Below are 18,909 nucleotides of genomic sequence, written 5' to 3'. Positions count from 1 at the left end.
ACAACCAGCGGTCGTTAACTGGCAACTGCCTCACATGTGTTCGAACTTGCGACTCAGAGGTGGAGGGCTTGTGCTAATGCTTGTGGTATCCGAATCAATATCAATTGTTACAGATAACAGATTACATCACAGTAATATCCATTGTCATTGTGTTGTGTGAAATGTTCAACTTGGTTTACACATTTTGGTATAACGCCTTGTATGCCGAACCCTGGTCAGCGCCAATGAAGAAAGCATCCTTTTTTAAGAACTTCTCGAATTGCTCTTTCATTAGCGTGTTTACCTTATTCTTGACAGAAGTATTGCTATCAACCCTTAGGTTACTATTCATTGCATTCATTTACCTTACGTGACACCAGCTAAGGTATAGATAAAGCCTACGTATTATGTAGCTCTACGATTTGGAATTTCAAAAGTATCAATTGGAATAGTTATAAGTCTACACAATAATGTAATACGCAATAATGTTGGCCATCTTGGATTTGAATCTAAAACAAGGTTTTGCCATGAAGAGGTCTGGGTGGACGTTTCCATGTCAGAAGATACACAACACCCAATCAATTTCAGTTGAGAAACCTATGTTAAGATGTTTGTCAAACCTCTAAAGGGAAACAACTGAATTGCCTGACAAATAAGGATATCAGACCTCGATCATACCGTCTCCAGTTCTATTCAGCAGTACTGTAGTTAACCACAATTATAAACATAAATTGCTATTCAAATGCAACGCACCAAATCGTTGCAAGATTTGCGTTATGGGCTTATTAACAAATATTAGTCATAGTGTGGCTAAATATGGTGCAGTGTAGTCACATATTAGGTTTCATAAACATGAGGCGTGTCTGGTGCATTTTAATACTTGAAGGCACGCCTTCCCCTGGCGATAGGGATATTTAAGAGAGAGTGGCGTCTTTCACAGCTATAGTGTCCTAGGCTCGGCTATAACCGAAACACGGACTTTAAACATCATCATTCAATCAATTCACAGCTACGGTCAACCTGTCAAACCGACGATGAAGCTCGTTTGTATTGCTGTGTTCTTTCTGGTAACTACGGTAGCAGAAAATGCCCTGGTAAGTAATTAATGATAATGTGTCTTAATTACATATAACGTTGCGATCTTGAGATTTCCGATTATTGTTTTTTTTAAGTTATATTAGCTTGTAATTTTGTGATGATTTTGATCAAAATGTTAGGAAACCTGAGCCGAAAGTGTACCTAATCTTGTCAGTTTAGCAGTTGCCGTTAGTCACTTGCCTGTAAAAGTCATGTATGCAGTAATTGCCAAACTGATGACAAAAGCAGAGCTTTACATATTTTTATTTTTGTTAACAAGAGCTGTTTGAGAATTTTGTTGATTTAATTCAGGTTCCTTGTATATTTACAAGTAGTATGAAATACATGTATAGCAATGTTGTTGCACAACTTAACTCTTGAGCCCATTTGGCCTCTTGAAACTCTCAAAATTCAGCATTTCCCCCTCAACTGATTGTCAATACCATCACAACAATTATAATTCAAAATCATTGCAGAAACCAATATCAGTTGTTACGGATAACAGTATTACAACACTTGCACCAAAACCTTAACCTGGCTATTTCGGTCCATTTCGGCCTTTTGAAATTCTCAATATCCAGCATTTGGCTCCTTTAAATGATTAAACCCACCCATAACAACAGCTGTAATCAAAACTGATTGCAGAAACCAATGTCATTGTGACAGATAACAGTTTTCAACACTTACACCAAAACCTTAACCTGGGGAATTCCAAAGCTGACGCCGACGCCTGAGTGATTCCATTAGCCGTTTCTTCGAGAGATTGAGAATTACAATACTTGCGATATGTAGGTGTTTTTTTTTACGTACACATAAGAACTAAAAAAGATTTTTGGCAGTACTGCTATATATTTTACGTTTACAGCATCGTAAAATTAGTGCATACGGTCAAAACATGACGTCACGTCGTGGTCTTCGATTTCCTTTCACAGTTTACAGTGTAGTTATTGTAGGGCTACTTACATACATAAGGCATATAAAACAAGAATTTTACAGTGCATAAATCATGTGGTGTAACTATTGTTTATAAGGCATCATGCATGTTTATGTTTCCATTTAAATGGTTTTCAATGCTTAATTCAACAAACCGGATGTTTTTGATAGATTGCTGATGATAACTTGTCAAACGTTTCGCCCAGTTACGGCACGTATAACTTTAACAATTTTCAACTTTTCTAAAATCATCACACCAAAATACTGGGATATAAAGGCCGACCTACTCTTGAAATAGAGTTTCAAGAAAACAAAGCAATTTTATGAAAATTCAAAAATAAAATGCTTTTTTATTTACTTCTAATTTCTTAAATCTTCTAAATGTTCTCAAAATAGACTTTGGATAATAAGAATTAATGGATAAAAACGTAGAAGCTCAATTTCATCATTCCATACTTTTTTCCTTGAATTGTATGTGATATTATTACGTGTTTAATGATAAAATCTACCCCTAACAGATTTTCAGCGGCCTAAAAGATTCATTTTTATGCTAAAAGAAAACAATAACAACTCTTTTAAAGTACACATTTTAAAAAAGACCGAACACTAAATCTATCAATTTGTTCATAATATGATGTAATGGATTGGAAAAGTTACAAAATCAAAACAAAAATCTATATCATGCCAGCTATGGCTGTATGACGCATTCCAATTGAGAGTTTAACGTACCGTCACGTAATCGTTTCTGGGTACGCGAAATTTATGGTGCATTAAGATCAAGTGACATACGTACACTGAAGAGTTATGGAATGCGTCCCATCATTTGAAATATATACTCGTACAACAAAGAAATGATAAAAATATTCGAACATGAAAGAAATTATAAGAGTAAAACTTTAAATTCCCATTGTGCTTTCACCAAATTTGCTAAAATATACATTAACATCCCTTATGAAAGGTTCTTCATTTGGTTTCTTTCCAATGAAAATAATTACGCAATAATCAATAAGTAAAGAATTCTTAAAATAGAACGGGTTGATTTGCATAGTTAAAAATACCTCATGTACACGTATATGTTCGATACCCGGATAGTAGACAAAACAAGCATGGCCGAGAGAGAGAGTTTGGTACTTTATGGCGATATTTTTTCACCCCAAAACATAATGGGGCTTTAATTTATTTCATTTTATCGTTTTCCTGTTTTTGAACAGATGGGAAGAGACATAGGAGAAAAAGAAGAATTATCGAACTGGGCCCCCTTTGGTGAGGTAACTATACATGTACTTAAAAAGTAGTTTAACGGTTTATTTTTTGGCAAGCATGTATGTACAATATACATGTATACTATGCCATGAAAAAGGGTAATATCCGAATAAAGTATCAAATTGTAAAATGTTTGTGTGGGAAGGGGTCACTATTTTTCAAATATCACGAAAACAGAAAAATTGTTCAGGATACATGTTATTCATTAAACTTTGTGCAAAAAGTATCTCAGGGTGACCTAATTCCATAATTCCCTATTTCGTTACAATATGTCCTGAATTTTGACTTGACGCATTTTAAGTGCAAGAGACCCAGAAAACCTATATCGCTCACATGCTTTGTTATGCCAATTACTTGTATATATACAACGATGATTAAATATTTCGACGTGAACAATAGTTGAGTCCAATTTATGTCTCATGGCGCTACCTAATTTACGTTTACATCTTTCGTGCAAATAGTTGTATTTGTACTTCTTCGTTGTATTTTTGAGTGAAGCTTTTATCTTTGTTGTCAGGTTGACAGAGCAGTGCGCGATACAGAAAACCTAGAAATACCTCGCCAAAGAGGTCGAGATGGGATAGAAAAGACGGAGATAAAAATGGGGAACTAAATGAATAGGAGCTGCAGAAAGAGAAAAAATGGGGAACTAAATGAATAGGAGCTGCCAAAGCTTTTACTTTTTTTCTACTAGAAGACCGTCTTTTGAATAGTATTTTAACTGAGTTTAGAGATTATAATAAACGGATGACAACATACCGACCCTAATCATCGACAAGTTACTAGAATATATTTTGTAATGTTATACAATATGCAACTAACAATATCTATATATCTTTATATATTTATACAGACTTTATGTAATTTCATTTACATATTCAACTGTTCAAAATTTTCCTAAAACATTAGCTTGTTAACTGTATTTAGCCAATCTAATCTCTAAAGTAATGATGTCTTAATCAATAATGTCTTCGCCTGTGAAATGGTTAATTTTGGATTTACAAACTTTTAAATTTTGTAAACAGCAATTCATTTTCACTAATATTTGAAGTAAAACTATTTTATAGATGACATATAAGTTGTCTCATTGTTACTTTGTACTGATAATCCTTTAAGAGATGGTGATAAGCCATCGTCTATATCGGATTTGCTATCATAATGGTTGAAAGTTCATTGGTAGAGCTACCCGAGGTCATAAACAAAAGCAATATATCTATCCGACGGGCCTCAATTAAGTTCTCTCTCACACATATTACCAAACATTAAAACATATATATTAATATTCAACGATTCGCGGAATAATTAATAGTATATAAAACATTGTAGGTTAATTATCTATTTTATGATGTTCTTGTATATTGCCAGAATATCTTTTTTTGTCGATATTTTCTTCCTTATTTCGATAAGCAGTTTGTTTACAACAAAAGAAACAAAAGTGTAATGCAAACACTCACAAAAGTCGGACTCGATGTTGGACTATACAGCGGTTATGTCCTTTAATGTCCTTAAAGTACATTGTCGGTGATATAAGAAGAAAATTCCCTCAGAAAACAATGAACTATAATAGCAACAACAGCCGTCCTACTCCTCAAATACTGAGTGACAAACATAGGAGATAATGCATTGTATCATAACGTAATTTAAAAACGGTTAATTTTGTATAATACGACAAAGTATTGCGAGATAATTTGATGAATTGTATTTGTTTTGTTCGTGGGTTTTTTTCATTAATATTATTGATTTTTTTCCTAATGATAATAACTAATTCACCCAAAAGCTGAAAGTCTCATGTATGGTGAGGTAAAAGAAGAAAAAAAGGTAAACACTTTTATATATGTCATTAACGTTAGAATTACGTCAATTGCAATAGCAGATTTGTCCCTTTCTTACAGGGATTTTTTCATGCATTGGTAATCCTAACTGTCCAAAATACAAAACGCACAAAGACTATAAATAGTTTGACAGTTTCTATAGGATTCATTATTTACTCAGTCGGAAGACCTTTACAATGCAGCTGTGCTGCAGTGCTGACCGCCAAGGTCACATTCTAATCCAATCGTAGTCAGCCTTTAATATTTAATTGGAAGAATGACATGGAAAAAGTGCACTATTATCTCTTTAAAACCGAAAGGTCGTAAAAATATACCAATGCGGTGACGGCCTCGTTATTAAGCTAGTTATATAGCATAGGAGTAATTAAGTAATTATGGGTAATTTATTTGAATTCAAACTGATAAACCTTCGTTCAATAGCAGACAAAAACGGAGAATGAATGACTAAGAGTTTAACAGAATGTGGCAACTTGCAGATAAACTCAATGGTTTGAAGTCACAGACACCAATAAATGACAGATTGCAGATAAGAGACACGAGAGTATCATATCATAATTTTTCAAACTTGTTGGTACAGATATAAACTATAGCATTCTGAGATAACTGTCACAAGAACATTGTAGGACAATGTAGAGGAGGTAGAGAAGTTTTTTTGGTGACATAGTTGCGAAAAACCCTTTGACATACTATTTATTTCAACTTTATGCAATTTCAAAACCCCACCGTCAACCGCATTCTATGAAAGGAAAGAGACCCAGTGTTTCAGTTTTAGTCCAACATGAACGCTAAATCTTATTAGAAATGTTGAAAGAGCAATGTGTTGGTCAATTCATTATTAACTTCTTCGATATTCAACACACCCTTCTACATCTCAACCGAACCCAAAAGAATAAAATCCAACATCATTCAAGTTGAGAAAAAAATCGTATTTGTTGTATTTTACGGGCATGGAATAATTTGTACGGAATTATTACTTACTTTTTTAAAAGGAGGAGGTGCATGGTGGTCCACAGCGGATTTTAATTTTGATAATTGTTTTATTTGATTATCGAATGCATGTCGTTTTGGACACTAAAATAGAAATCGACAACGATAAATAGCTTCAAAGCAGCGTAACTTACCATGATTTATGTAAAGCAAAAAGCTGTTTTTTAGTGTTAATGTATTTTCCAAATGAAATTTTTCATATATTAAAAATATATTATAAATAGTGGTATGGCCTTCTTTGATGTTATCACTTAAACAAAAATATTCGAGTTCAGTATGAATGATTTTTTTTCTTTTTGTTTATTTTCATTCTATGAATAATGTGCACTAGTCGCAAGGGTAATACCAAATATTGTTTTTTCAAAACAAGATGGTTCATTCATTTGCGTCAACGGGAAGCGACTAAGCAGATTCAAGTTTAATTAGATCGTAGCATATTGTAATTATATCCATAAACAGGCAAAATTACATTTGAAATTACTGGATAACGAAATAGTGTTACATTTAGAAAAAATGTTTTGGAGTATTAATTGTTCATACTTTCCTAATGTTCTTGATATTTTGGAGTATTCCAAAATGACCTTGATATCTTAGTCAAATGGGAGAATGCATCATCAATCGTACATAACCTTAAATATAAGATAGCACTAAAGACTTTTTCTTAATATGTATGCTGTAATTTTCATACGAATCTAAAAGACCCTTGAATATGTTCTTCTCCACCAAAAGGTACTAAAATTTTAGAATAGCAATATTCACAATGCATAGGTTTTACTTTTACAAGTACAAATAAGAGCTGAGAATGATTTTAGAAGTACTTCCAAAAATCAATATATTTACATCTACAGTGCAGTCAGTCCATGGAGCAAAGTTGCGATCCACAATTTCATGTCACATTTTTATAGTGTTAGTAGTAAATGTAAAGTGATTTCTGCAGGCATTTATAAACATAAGGCAAAAAAGCGAGAATGTTACAGTGCATAATTTCAGTATTGTAGCTCAAGTGTATCAGGGATCATACACGTTTATCTGTCCTTTTGGATAATTTTTACGACATAAACTTACATGTAATTCGTCATACCTTATGGTTTTCAGTAGATTGCTGAAGAAAAATTTCACAACAAAATATTCACAGCGCTATGGCACATATCATTTTAGCAATGCTTCGTACATGTATTTACCTACAAAATGTCTATATAACAGTTTTGTTAAATGAAACGATGCATAACCTACAACAAAAGCTTTGCTATCATTTGAAACAATTTTCAAACAAGGCAAGGAAACCTTCTGCACCGACACATTCGTTGATTCCATTGTTTTTGATGATAGAGGTCAGTATCTTCAACTGAAATGGACATTGGACACTTCAATCTCCCGAGTCTCTCTCTGCATTCAGGACTGTGCCGTCGAATATTACAACATCGCAACCGGGCCCTATATTGCATATTGGATTATTCAGATATATCGAATTTTGGTCACTTTAAGTTGAACATGTAATACATTGCTGAACGCCTGTGCTATTACCACTTTATACAGACATAACGACACCGAGAAAGGTCGTATTTATCCCTTTGTCTGTGTGGAGAGCTAGCCTTTCACAAGTAAATTTTGAAGTGAATTTATTTACATATAACTAGTTATACGTACTTGGGTTTGTGTATGTTGCCTGATAAAAGGCACCTTTTCTTACATGTACAATCACAACTACATTTTGAACCAATCACATGCGTTCACCGATTCATGTAAAATATCAACGGCTTCGCTATAGCTACTGTTGTAGCTGAATAGACAGCTACTTTCTGACTGACTTTTAAAAGTCGGTACGAATGTGATATATTTTCCGCTATAACAGTAGCTACAGCTTAAAGTGCATAAGTTTAGTTACCCGTACAGGTAATAATGGTTTAATAACGCTGTATTGTTATAAGGAATAATATAAGGAGATATCTAGTTTTTGAGACTGGTCCGACTGAGTTCGAAAAGAGAGTGCGGTTAGGATTTGTTGTGTTTTGTCCGAACGAAGGCGCACTGGTTCTAATTGAGCTTGACAAGAACGGTACGTCAAAATTAGTCGTGTTCTGTCCGAGCAAAGGCGAACTGGTTCCAATTGAGCTTGACAAGAACAGTACGTCAGGATTTGTTGTGTTCTGTCCGAACGAAGGCGCACTGGTTCTAATAGGGCTCGTTAAGAATGGTGCGGTAGGATTTGTTGTGTTCTGTCCGAACGAAGGCGCACTGGTTCTAATAGAGTTCAACAAGAATGGTCTATTATCACTCGCGACATAACGTTCGGGGGTAGGAACGCTGGGTTTTTCGTAGTAAGTTTGGGGAACAAATGCCTGTGTCCTACATTCGCTAGCGTCGGTTTGTTCTAAGTCACTGAGCATTTTACTCTTTGCATTGGCTACAGCTAAATCTTTGTTTAAATGAAGTTCTTCCTCCTGAAGTTTTAATGACAGCTTGGCTATTTCAATCTCACGTTTTTCTGCAGTGCCAGCTTTCTGGCTGATAATTCAATTTTTAATTGCTCTTCTTTCAGTCTTTTTGCTGATATTTTGCTCGATGATGTTGACCTGCTTGAGCTACTACCAGTACGAGAACCTTCATCATCTTGTTCATGCTGACTTTTGCTGACAGATACATTAACGAAATACTCTTCTATCTTAGCTTTGAAGTCTCGGAGAAACTCATGGCGGGCAATAAACGATCCGGTATAGAGTTCCCTTTGATCACTATCTGTCTCTCTTTGTAATTAATGTTCATTCATTTGGAGAAAGAGTTCATAGTTTTGCATCCATGACGTGTACTTTTTGCTTATTACTTTTACTGAAACATTAATATTGTCCGAAACCATTTCACTAATCAGAAAGTTTCTTTAAAACTTGATAATGGTTGTTTAATTGATCAAGACTATTGTCTCTTCCTGTTTGTGTAAAAGTTCTGACAAGTTGATCATTACGTTCAAGAGACGAACTTTCATCATTTATTTGGGCATCGGACGTTTCGGCCATCATATCTTTTTTATGTTCTTGGCCGTCAGTTCGCCTTTTGTCTGCATCGACCTTGGAGAGGTCTTCAACCTTACCGTCTACATTTTGACACATATTGTTCATTTCGGTAACGTTGACTTACAATTTTGGTTAATGTTGTCGGATCCGTTGTATCAGCGTAAATTCAAATCAGTAAATTCGACCACCCATCACTTTGTCAACAGTTCAAATTCACGTTTATTCATCAGTATCGTCAAATATATGCATTTCTTACCCAATACCAACGTCTCCTATCTTGATATGCTGAGTTACACAGTAGTTGTTAACGATCGTGGTGATAGATTAACCAAAATGTGTTTACTGATATCCAAAATTATCCCGACAGATCTTCTATTTCCTGTGCAGACAACCCAAGGGGCGCAACTCTAAAGGCGCGTAAAGAATAGAAGTCGTCTACCGGAAAATTTATCCGGAAAGAATATCATCCACCCAAAATCGGTATTACAATATTGGAGATAAAGTCCAGATAAGACCACGTACGCAAAGATGAAAAATTGAGTGGTGGAAGGACAGACTAACGGAACAACACGACACAAAACTATAACTTTGTAACTCGTTCGAGGTGGAGGACTATAAAAATAACGCACGTAAATAGGTTTTATTCATGAATAATTCAAGACAGAAGTTATTTATTTATCAACCCATTTAATCCTAAAATGATGGCCATATTGAAAACCAATATGTCCGAAAGCCTATTTTACATTTAATAACTTTCGATCATAAAGGCATTGACACAAAAACCGTAAATTAAGTTTCAAAATGTTACACTTCAAACTTTTCTGTGGCAGCCATTTTGAAAAAAAAACAATATGGCTTTTAGTTTTACCAATTATTAAAATTACTAAATTTTATTTTTGCATTCACTAACCTTAAGTTGTATGGTCTGTGACTTGTCGTATTTTTGGCATAAAAAAGTTTTAATAAAAGTGTTCTACATATTTTTCTCCGCCTCCCTAAATTTTAAATTTTCAATATTTACCGACTTTTGAAAAGTTCGTATTCGCAAAGTTGTTCAACAATTAAATCAAAATATTGATTTTTAGCGTGTACACGTTTCAAATAGTTCGGAAGTATCCGAACTGGTCCGATCTATTCCGATCTGTACGGGTATTGCCGATATCGACCACGTGATACGGCTCGGGAGGTTCCAATGTATCCTGATATCGCCGATGTCGGTCATGTGATGCAGCTAGGTTTTCCGATATTACCCGAAAGTTTGAAACATGGCGTTGATTGCGGCGGTTCTTTCAAAACGTTTGATATTTCATGCGACATTTACCGCTATGTCAATAGTATTTTGGTGCTTTCATGGATCTGAACCATCATGTATAAGCATCCATATTCACACATTGTAGGTTTTATTAGAGTTTATGATGGTGAAAATTACAAGAAATACAACTTTAACAACAAAGGTATAGTCGCAAACAATAGGATTTTACATCAATTTATTTGAAGACATTAGAATTTAAGAATATCTAAAGGGCCATTTTGAAAAGCAAGATGGCTGACAACAACTTTTACCAATTACTAACGTTCATATTTGCATTCAGTAACCCAAAAATATAGGATTAGAACAAAAAATAGCATTCTATATCAATTAGTTAACAAAATGTTATAATTGAAACATTTCTTTGTCGGCCATTTTGAAAACCAAGATGTCCGACAACAATTTTACCCATTACTAACGTTCACATATGCATTAAGCAACTTGCAAATATAGGTATTGAACAAACATGATTATATTATGATTATATATCAATTAGTTTTCAAGATATTAGAATCTAAACATTTCTATGTGGGCCATTTTGACAAGATGGCCTACAGCTTTTATCATTTACTAATTTTCATATTTGCATTCAGTAACACTGAAAATATAGGTACAGAACAAAAATTAGGATTCTATATCAATCGGGTTTCAAGATATTAGAATTTCAATATTTTAATGGCGGCCATTTTTTCAAAATGGCCGCCATGGCCGACAGCAGCAAGATCCGCATGGGGCACCGTTCTCAATTATCTTGTGTTAGGTCAATTTAATGGTGTACCAAATTTGATACTTGTATCACAAAATGCAAGATTTAATGATTAACCCCCCCCTAACCCGGACTTTAATTACGGTCTTTAATTACAAATAAATTATTAGAACAGGACATGTTAGTGAAGCAACATCAAATGCAAAACAGTTGATAATGGTCTTAAAATACCCAAATGTTTTGTAATTTTTGATTAAGTAAAACCTATTATTTCTACAAAATATCACTAAATAAAACAATTTGAAATCATGTCAATCCTTGCATATGAGTATTGGATTAGATATTGATGTTGGCACTGTTAGATTCTTGATTAATGGTCTAAAATAAGCATATTCATATCATTTTGTAACGTTACTAAAAATAGACCTTGCCTCACTAGGACCTTTAAACGACAAATTTACCGGTTTAAGATTTTTCTAAAATTTTCACTACATTTACTTCTTCAGTTAATGAGTCAACCTTTTAGAAAATATTTTTAGTGCACTCAAGCTGGAAGTGGGTGAATCCCCTTTGTTAATAATTGACATGGCCGAAAATAACATCCAAAATTTCGACATTTTCTGTCTTAAAAATGTAGCCAAAATCTTATTTGTTACATTTTGTCTCTAATTTGTGATCATAATATGTAATTATTTATACTCTTCAGAAAATGATACAGTGTGACGACGTAAAACATGATTTGGATACCGTTTTCGATCAAAAAAGAACCCTGTCATACCCCTTTACAGAGCAATTTTAATTTGGCCATAGCAAAGGCCCTTGGGCCCTTTTGAAATTGTTAAACGTATTTTAAGGGTTTGCATTAATGTTGCTACATATAACATTTTCTTTAAATAAAATTGGTTCGTGAGCAAACGTCCATTGTTCGTGAAAGAGGTCCTTAAATAAAATACTGGGAATTAATGGCTGACCAATTTTTGAAAAAAAGTTCCCAGATTTCAAAAGAGCACTCTGATGAAAATTCAAATTAAAATATATTTTATTTACTTTTTTCTTACGGCTAATTATAATTCAAATCAAACTAACATTTGTTATATATCAAAAGTCACTAAGTTACCAACATTTTGATAATTACAATACTTTCAATAATTTTACACACAAAAGTTAGAAGAGCTAAAAATGAATTTTGGCAGTACTACCAAAATTCATTATATTAACATTTACAGTGCAGTGAAATGAGTACATAATAAAATCAAACCATGAAGTCAAGTTGTGGTCTACAATATTTAGTTCACATTTGTACAATGTTATCAGTACCTTTACAGATATGTTATAATCTAATGATACATAAAGCATAAAAACCCTTTTACAGCGCAATACTTACGTATTATAACAAGTAAGTATAAGGTATGATATTTTCTGTGTCCTTGAATGATTTGAACACTTTAATTCACCAAAACATCTGATTTGCAATAGATTTCTAACGAGAAAATAGCATGTCAAAAGTCTCACTTAGTGCAGATTGGGGTTTTTTCCGGTAATATATTAATAATCATCAGGTTTGTAAATTAAGCTATGGAAATCATTCAAATTGACGGACAAACAACTATTATTACCTATAAACATTACTTAGAACACAACATTTATGCACTGAACTGTTCTTGTTTTATGCCCTATTTATGTTTAGACTGAAACAAACCTGCAGAAAGTAAAACGGGAAATTAAAGCAATGGAAACTGCAAAAGGGATCGAAGAGGCCGAGAGACAGAAACGGGACATAAAAGGAATTAGAGCTGTTAAAGGGATCGAAGAGGCTGAGAGAGAAAAACGGGAAATTAAAGGAGTAAATGTTGCAAAAAAGATCGAAGAGGCTGAGAGAGAAAAACGGGAAATAAAAGGAATTAGAGCTGCAAAAGGGATCGAAGAGGCTGAGAGAGAAAGACGGGAAATTAAAGGAATTAGAGCTGCAAAAGGGATCGAGGAGGCTGAGAGAGAAAAAAGGGAAATTAAAGGAATAGAAACTGCAAAAGGGTTCGAAGAGGCTGTGAGAGAAAAATGGGAAATGAAAGGAATTAGAGCTGCAAAAAGGGAGCGAAGAGGCTGAGAGACAAAAACGGGAAATTAAAGGAATAGAAACTGCAAAAGGAATCGAAGAGGCAGAGAGAGAAAAACGGGAAATTAAAGGAATAGAAACTGCAAAAGGAATCGAAGAGGCAGAGAGAGAAAAACGGGAAATTAAAGGAATAAATGCTGCAAAAGAGATCGAAGAGGCTGAGAGGGAAAAACGGGAATTAAAGGAATAGAAAATGCAAAAGGGATCGAAGAGGCTGATAGAGGAAAACGGGACCTGAAGGAGTAACAGTTGAAAAAGGTGAAAATTATGGACTGTTCTAAAGAAAATGTTCTTTGGAAGGAAAACAATTGTATTTAAATCATCCATTGGACATTGAATAGCATTATCTCCCAACTTCGAGATTATAAGTACTCATGACAACCTAACGACTCTTATCATCGACAAGTAACTAGAATACATTTGATGAGATTATACAATAAGCAACCTATCATATCTGTATATCTTTGTAAATACTTTATGTAATTTCATTTTCATACCGGTATTTAACTATTAGTAATACAGCTTGATATCTATATTTAGCCAGTTTAATCTTTAGAGTAACGATATCTTCATCAATAATGTGAATTTGAATTTTACAAACTTTGAAATTTTGTAAACATCAATTCATTTTGCTAATTTGTTAACTAAAGCTATTTCATAGGTGACAGACAAGTTTTCTTATTTTATATTTAATACGATGGCCGATATCAGCCGTGACGTTGCTCGCATTAATGTGTGACAGGTTACACACATGTGATGAAAGTAACCTGACACAGATAAACACACATGACATGTTACTCTCATGAGATACGAGTGTATTGATGTTTGTGTTCAGTTGATAAATGTTCTTGTTAATACAGTAAATTCTGTATATAAAGGATACCAAATGGTCATATCTTCAGACGATTAAATACATTACAAGGAAACCGTCAATAACTATCAATACACCACAAAGAAAGCGCCAATAAATGTCCATACAATACAAAAAGGCGCCAATAAATGTCCATACAATACAAAAAGCGCCAATAAATGTCCATACAATACAAAAAGCGCCAATAAATGTCCATACAATACAAAAAGCGCCAATAAATGTCCATACAATACAAAAAGCGCCAATAAATGTCCATACAATACAAAAAGCGCCAATAAATGTCCATACAATACAAAAAGCGCCAATAAATGTCCATACAATAAAAAGCGCCAATAATGTCCATACAATACAAAAAGCGCCAATAAATGTCCATACAATACAAAAAGGCATTAATAAATTACATTACAAATATATCGTCAATAACTACCCATGCATAACACACACAACGTAAATAACTGTCCATATGTTACAAAGCAGATATCATTAATTGCCCATACATAATATACACAACAAGCAGAACTATATATTCGGTCATCCAGACTACCATGTTACCCAAATTAACAACCAACATCGTTTTAACTTTGACGTCGAGCATGTAAAAGTAGACTTATTTATGTAAATATATAGACTGAAAAGTGTTTTGATTGCGTTAAAAGTGGTATGAACGCAATCAAAGCAATTGGATACAGATATATTCTTCATGTAGACTTCACACGCTACATTGAATGTGTCTGAATCCAATCTCTATTAAGATTATCATATGACGCAAAATCGTATCGAAGCAGGAAGTTAAAAATAGAAGTTGACCAATCCTGCACTTGCTTTGTATTCATACATCATTGCGATTACGCTAATTTGAACGCAAGTCCCCTCCCATTGACTATATAGGGGCATAAAAAATATGTTGATATAATCGTGTGGCCTTCTTTAGACATCGTATTTTAATTGGCTATAATTAAAGAGCATTTTAGATTTAATATCATTATATTTTATCATCATATATTGAATAAACTTGAAGAAAAATCCTTACGGTCGAAAAATATATACAAAAATAAAAAGCTGAAAAGGAAAAACTTTTCGTTTTGTTTTTGAGAAGGTCATATGATCATATATAGTCAACAACGTTAATTGCAACAACAGCCTTGTCCCTTTCTTACAGGCCAATTATACATATGGGGTAACTCTAACTGCTCCAAATACAAAACACACAAAGACTATCAATTGCTTGACTGTTTCAATAGGAGTCATTACTTGCTCAATCGACTTTTACTGTGCAGCTGTATTACAGTGCTGATCGCCCAGGTACATTCTAATTCAATCGTATTCAGCTTTAAATATTTAATTGGATGATAGACATGGAATAAGTTACTATTCGCTCTTTAAAACAGAAAGGTCGTAAATATATACCAATAAGGTGAGCTAGATATGCAACAAAGTGATTAAGTAATTATAGGTAATTTATTTGAACTCAGCCTCCATTCAAAGTCAGAATTGCAGATAAATTCAATGGCTTGAAGTGAATGACACCAATAAATGAAAGGCTGCAATTAAGAGACACGAGAGTATTATATTGTATTTCTTCAAACTTGTTGGTACAGAAATATACTATAACATTCTGTGATAACTCACAAGAATATTGGGACATACTTGCGAGAACACCTTTGACAAACTATTTATTTCAATCATATCCAATTGCACCATCCCGCTGTCAACTGGATTACCTGAAATGATAGAGACCCAGTGTTTGAAATGAAGTCCAACATGAACGCTAAATCTCACAAGAAATTTTGAAAGAGCAATGTGTTCAATTCATTATTTACTTCTTCGATATTCAACACAGTCATCTATATCTCAACTTATTCCTCAACAATATCTTATTTTGAAAAATGATAGTATTTGTTATATTTTATTGGATTGGAATCATTTGTATAGAATCTTCACTCACTTTTTAAAAAGTGGACCACAGCTAATTTTAATTTTGAATACTACATTTTTATTCATTTTTTTTTTATTTTAATATCAAATGTATGTCATCGTTTTGGACACTAACATGGACAAAGACCGTGAAAACAGCGTGATTTCTTCTATAAAACAAAAAGCTGTCTTTTATTCTCAATATATTTCTTCAAATGAAACTCTGTATAGGTCTATATTATAAAACTCTTTCATATGTAGATATGAAGAATAGGGATATTCTACTCGAGGGTCACAAAATGTTGGAAAACCTGAGACTTGCCGAGGGTTTTATAACATTTTGTGATCCCGACGATAGAATATCACTTGCTTCATATCAACGCATGAAAGAGTATTTTTCTCTCATACCTCGACGTTGTATTGCGATTTTACTACTATAATCTTCCGCCATTTTGAAATAAAAAGCAACTGCGAGTCAATTCCCCATACATGAAAATATGCGTGATATTTTCAACGCAAAATCCTCTTGTTTGAATCTTTAAAGTAAATCCAGCCTCTTTCTGAAAAAAAAAAAAAAAAAAATAGCACCAAATAAAAAAATAGTATTTTGTTGACGCTGTGACGCCATGAGGCTTTATTGCATAAGTAGCCATGCAATACAGCTTCAGGCGACATGTGTGTATTGCCCTGGACCAGCCAGTATTACACGCGTAGGTATGAGAGAATATAACTTGTGGCATGGTCTTCTTTGATTTAAACAAAACTATGTCGGTTAAGTATGAATGCGTTTAGTTTGTTAGTTTGTTTTGGTATTTTTTTTTTGTTTTTTGTTTCTTCTATGAATAATTTGCATTAGTCGTTAGCGTAATACCAAGTTTTTGTTTTTAAAATTTAATAATGATAATAATAATAAAAAACATCGTCCACTCATCTACGAAAAGCATTTGTAATTCTTAACGACTCCCATTCTACTTTTAAATTAATTGGTAGTTTCAAAACGCGGAATAATCAGTCCAAAGCCGAAAGCAAGTAGAATGAGAGGTTAGCAAGATGTTTTATTATCCCGTAAGACAATAAAACATTCGACTACCTAACGATTTCTGTACAAAGATTTTCAACTCAATCAGAATCAAAAGTGATGATTAAACAACAAGGCGGTTACATCAGTCAAGAATGAAAAGCTGCTCTTACAAATAGGAAGGCTTCCATGACTGCCTTTAGCTGTCGCCATTGCATGATCGTAAAATGCGACTCGATGAGATATTATAGCCTTTTATCTTATTTCTAAATGACGTAACGATTCTCGAGTGGTCAAATCGTCACCATCACGGGCATCATTTGTATACTGCCTGTAAGATATAAGAAAATGTATATTTTGGTCATCTATAGCTTCATACTTGCCAATCCTTCATATTTTGGAGGGAGACTCCCGATTTTGAACTCCCATTTTTGGCCATTTCAACAAGTCCAAATCTTTTGATATTCAAAATGTCAAACAAAAATCTTTCTGTACCATAATAAAGAAAAAATCCATCTTTAATTTCTTCATAGGGGTTACTAAGTAGCCTTTCCTGAGATTAAAAGTTTCAACCCCCATGGGAATTTCAAAACGTTGGCAAGTATGTTTTGCTACTGTAAGTTGATTACTTCTGGTTAACAACAAAACGTACGAAGGGTGACAACTCGAGAAAATAACTATTCAAATTCAGTATTTAGTCTTTTCATAAACGTTGTTTCGTGATTTTCTAAAATGTCCAAAAAGATTACTAAAATGCTAAAGGGATAGTAATTGATAGAAATTAACTAACATTAAGTATTTACGAATGATATAAAAAAAAAACAAGTCGAAATATGCGGAAATGCAATAAATAACATTTATGAAAACTAAATTACAATACCCCCATTACGCTTTCTGCAAGTTCTTGACACTCAAATAATTGAGATCGGCAGAACGGATATGATGGTCATAGAGGTTCAGTGTTCTTGTTTAGATGGCGGTACTAATATTGGAAAAGCCATTCCTTTCTTACCCGATATCAAGAAAGATTAAGAAGAGAGACATTTCTTGGAAGTCATCGAGGCATTTGACAAATACTACAACATTCGATGGGTACAGTATAGTTTTTGAACAATATACAACAGTATAGTTGTATTTGGCCATTCAAATGAACATAAAAAGTGGGATTTTTCGACAGGGTCTCAAAGAAGTGTAGCAGGGAGTTTGAGTTTGCCATTGTATCATTCTTTTTTATTTATTTATTTATTTATTTTTCATTTTTTAATTATTATTTTAAACACGGTAGTGGATGATTATTTCGAGTTAAGTTTTGGGACGTTTGGGATACTGTAATTTGGGACTGTTTCTATTAATTTTGGCTTGTGTGGGATATTGGAGGTTTTGACTGTTTGTTTATATTTGGCTTGTTTGGTGTGCTGTAGCTTGGGATTGTTTGTAATATTTTTGGCTTAATTGGGGTACTGTAGTTTGGAAGTGTTTGTTTAATTTTTGCTTGTTTGGGGTACTGTAGTTTGGGATTGTGTGTGTCTAGTTTTGGCTTGTTTGGGGTACTGTAGTTTGGAAATGTATTGTTTATTTTTGGCTTGTTTGGGGTACTGTAGTTTGGAGCTGTCTGTGGTTATTTTTGGCTTGTTTGAGCTACTGTTTGTTGGGGCTCTTTGCGATTATGTTATTGCTTGTTTGTGGAGCTGAAGTTTGGGATTGTTTTGATTTGACTTTTTCTTGAATAAGTCACTTCTTGTTTATGGATGTTTTAGGAGCATTTGGTACGTGCTATAGTTGATGTTTGTTGGAGTATATATACGTAATTAGCACAGAGAGGTAATGAACTTAAAAGAATTTTGTGTTAACCTTTAAAGGTCTAAGAATCATTTTTGAATACTAGAATAGGTCCAAGGC

At 33.6% G+C, this 18,909-nt stretch overlaps 1 long non-coding RNA gene across 1 annotated transcript; it reads left to right on the top strand.

Annotated features, from left to right (window-relative positions):
* Nucleotides 1-888: 888 nt before the first annotated feature.
* LOC138314405 (uncharacterized) lies at nucleotides 889-3,881 on the top strand. Its single transcript, XR_011207371.1, has 3 exons — nucleotides 889-1,073; nucleotides 3,201-3,257; nucleotides 3,770-3,881. It is a non-coding gene; the product is annotated as an uncharacterized lncRNA (long non-coding RNA).
* Nucleotides 3,882-18,909: the final 15,028 nt, after the last annotated feature.

The sequence above is a fragment of the Argopecten irradians genome, chromosome 2, assembly GCF_041381155.1.
Source record: "Argopecten irradians isolate NY chromosome 2, Ai_NY, whole genome shotgun sequence".
Classification (NCBI taxonomy): domain Eukaryota; kingdom Metazoa; phylum Mollusca; class Bivalvia; order Pectinida; family Pectinidae; genus Argopecten; species Argopecten irradians.
This window is presented reverse-complemented; position numbering and strand designations above follow the sequence as displayed.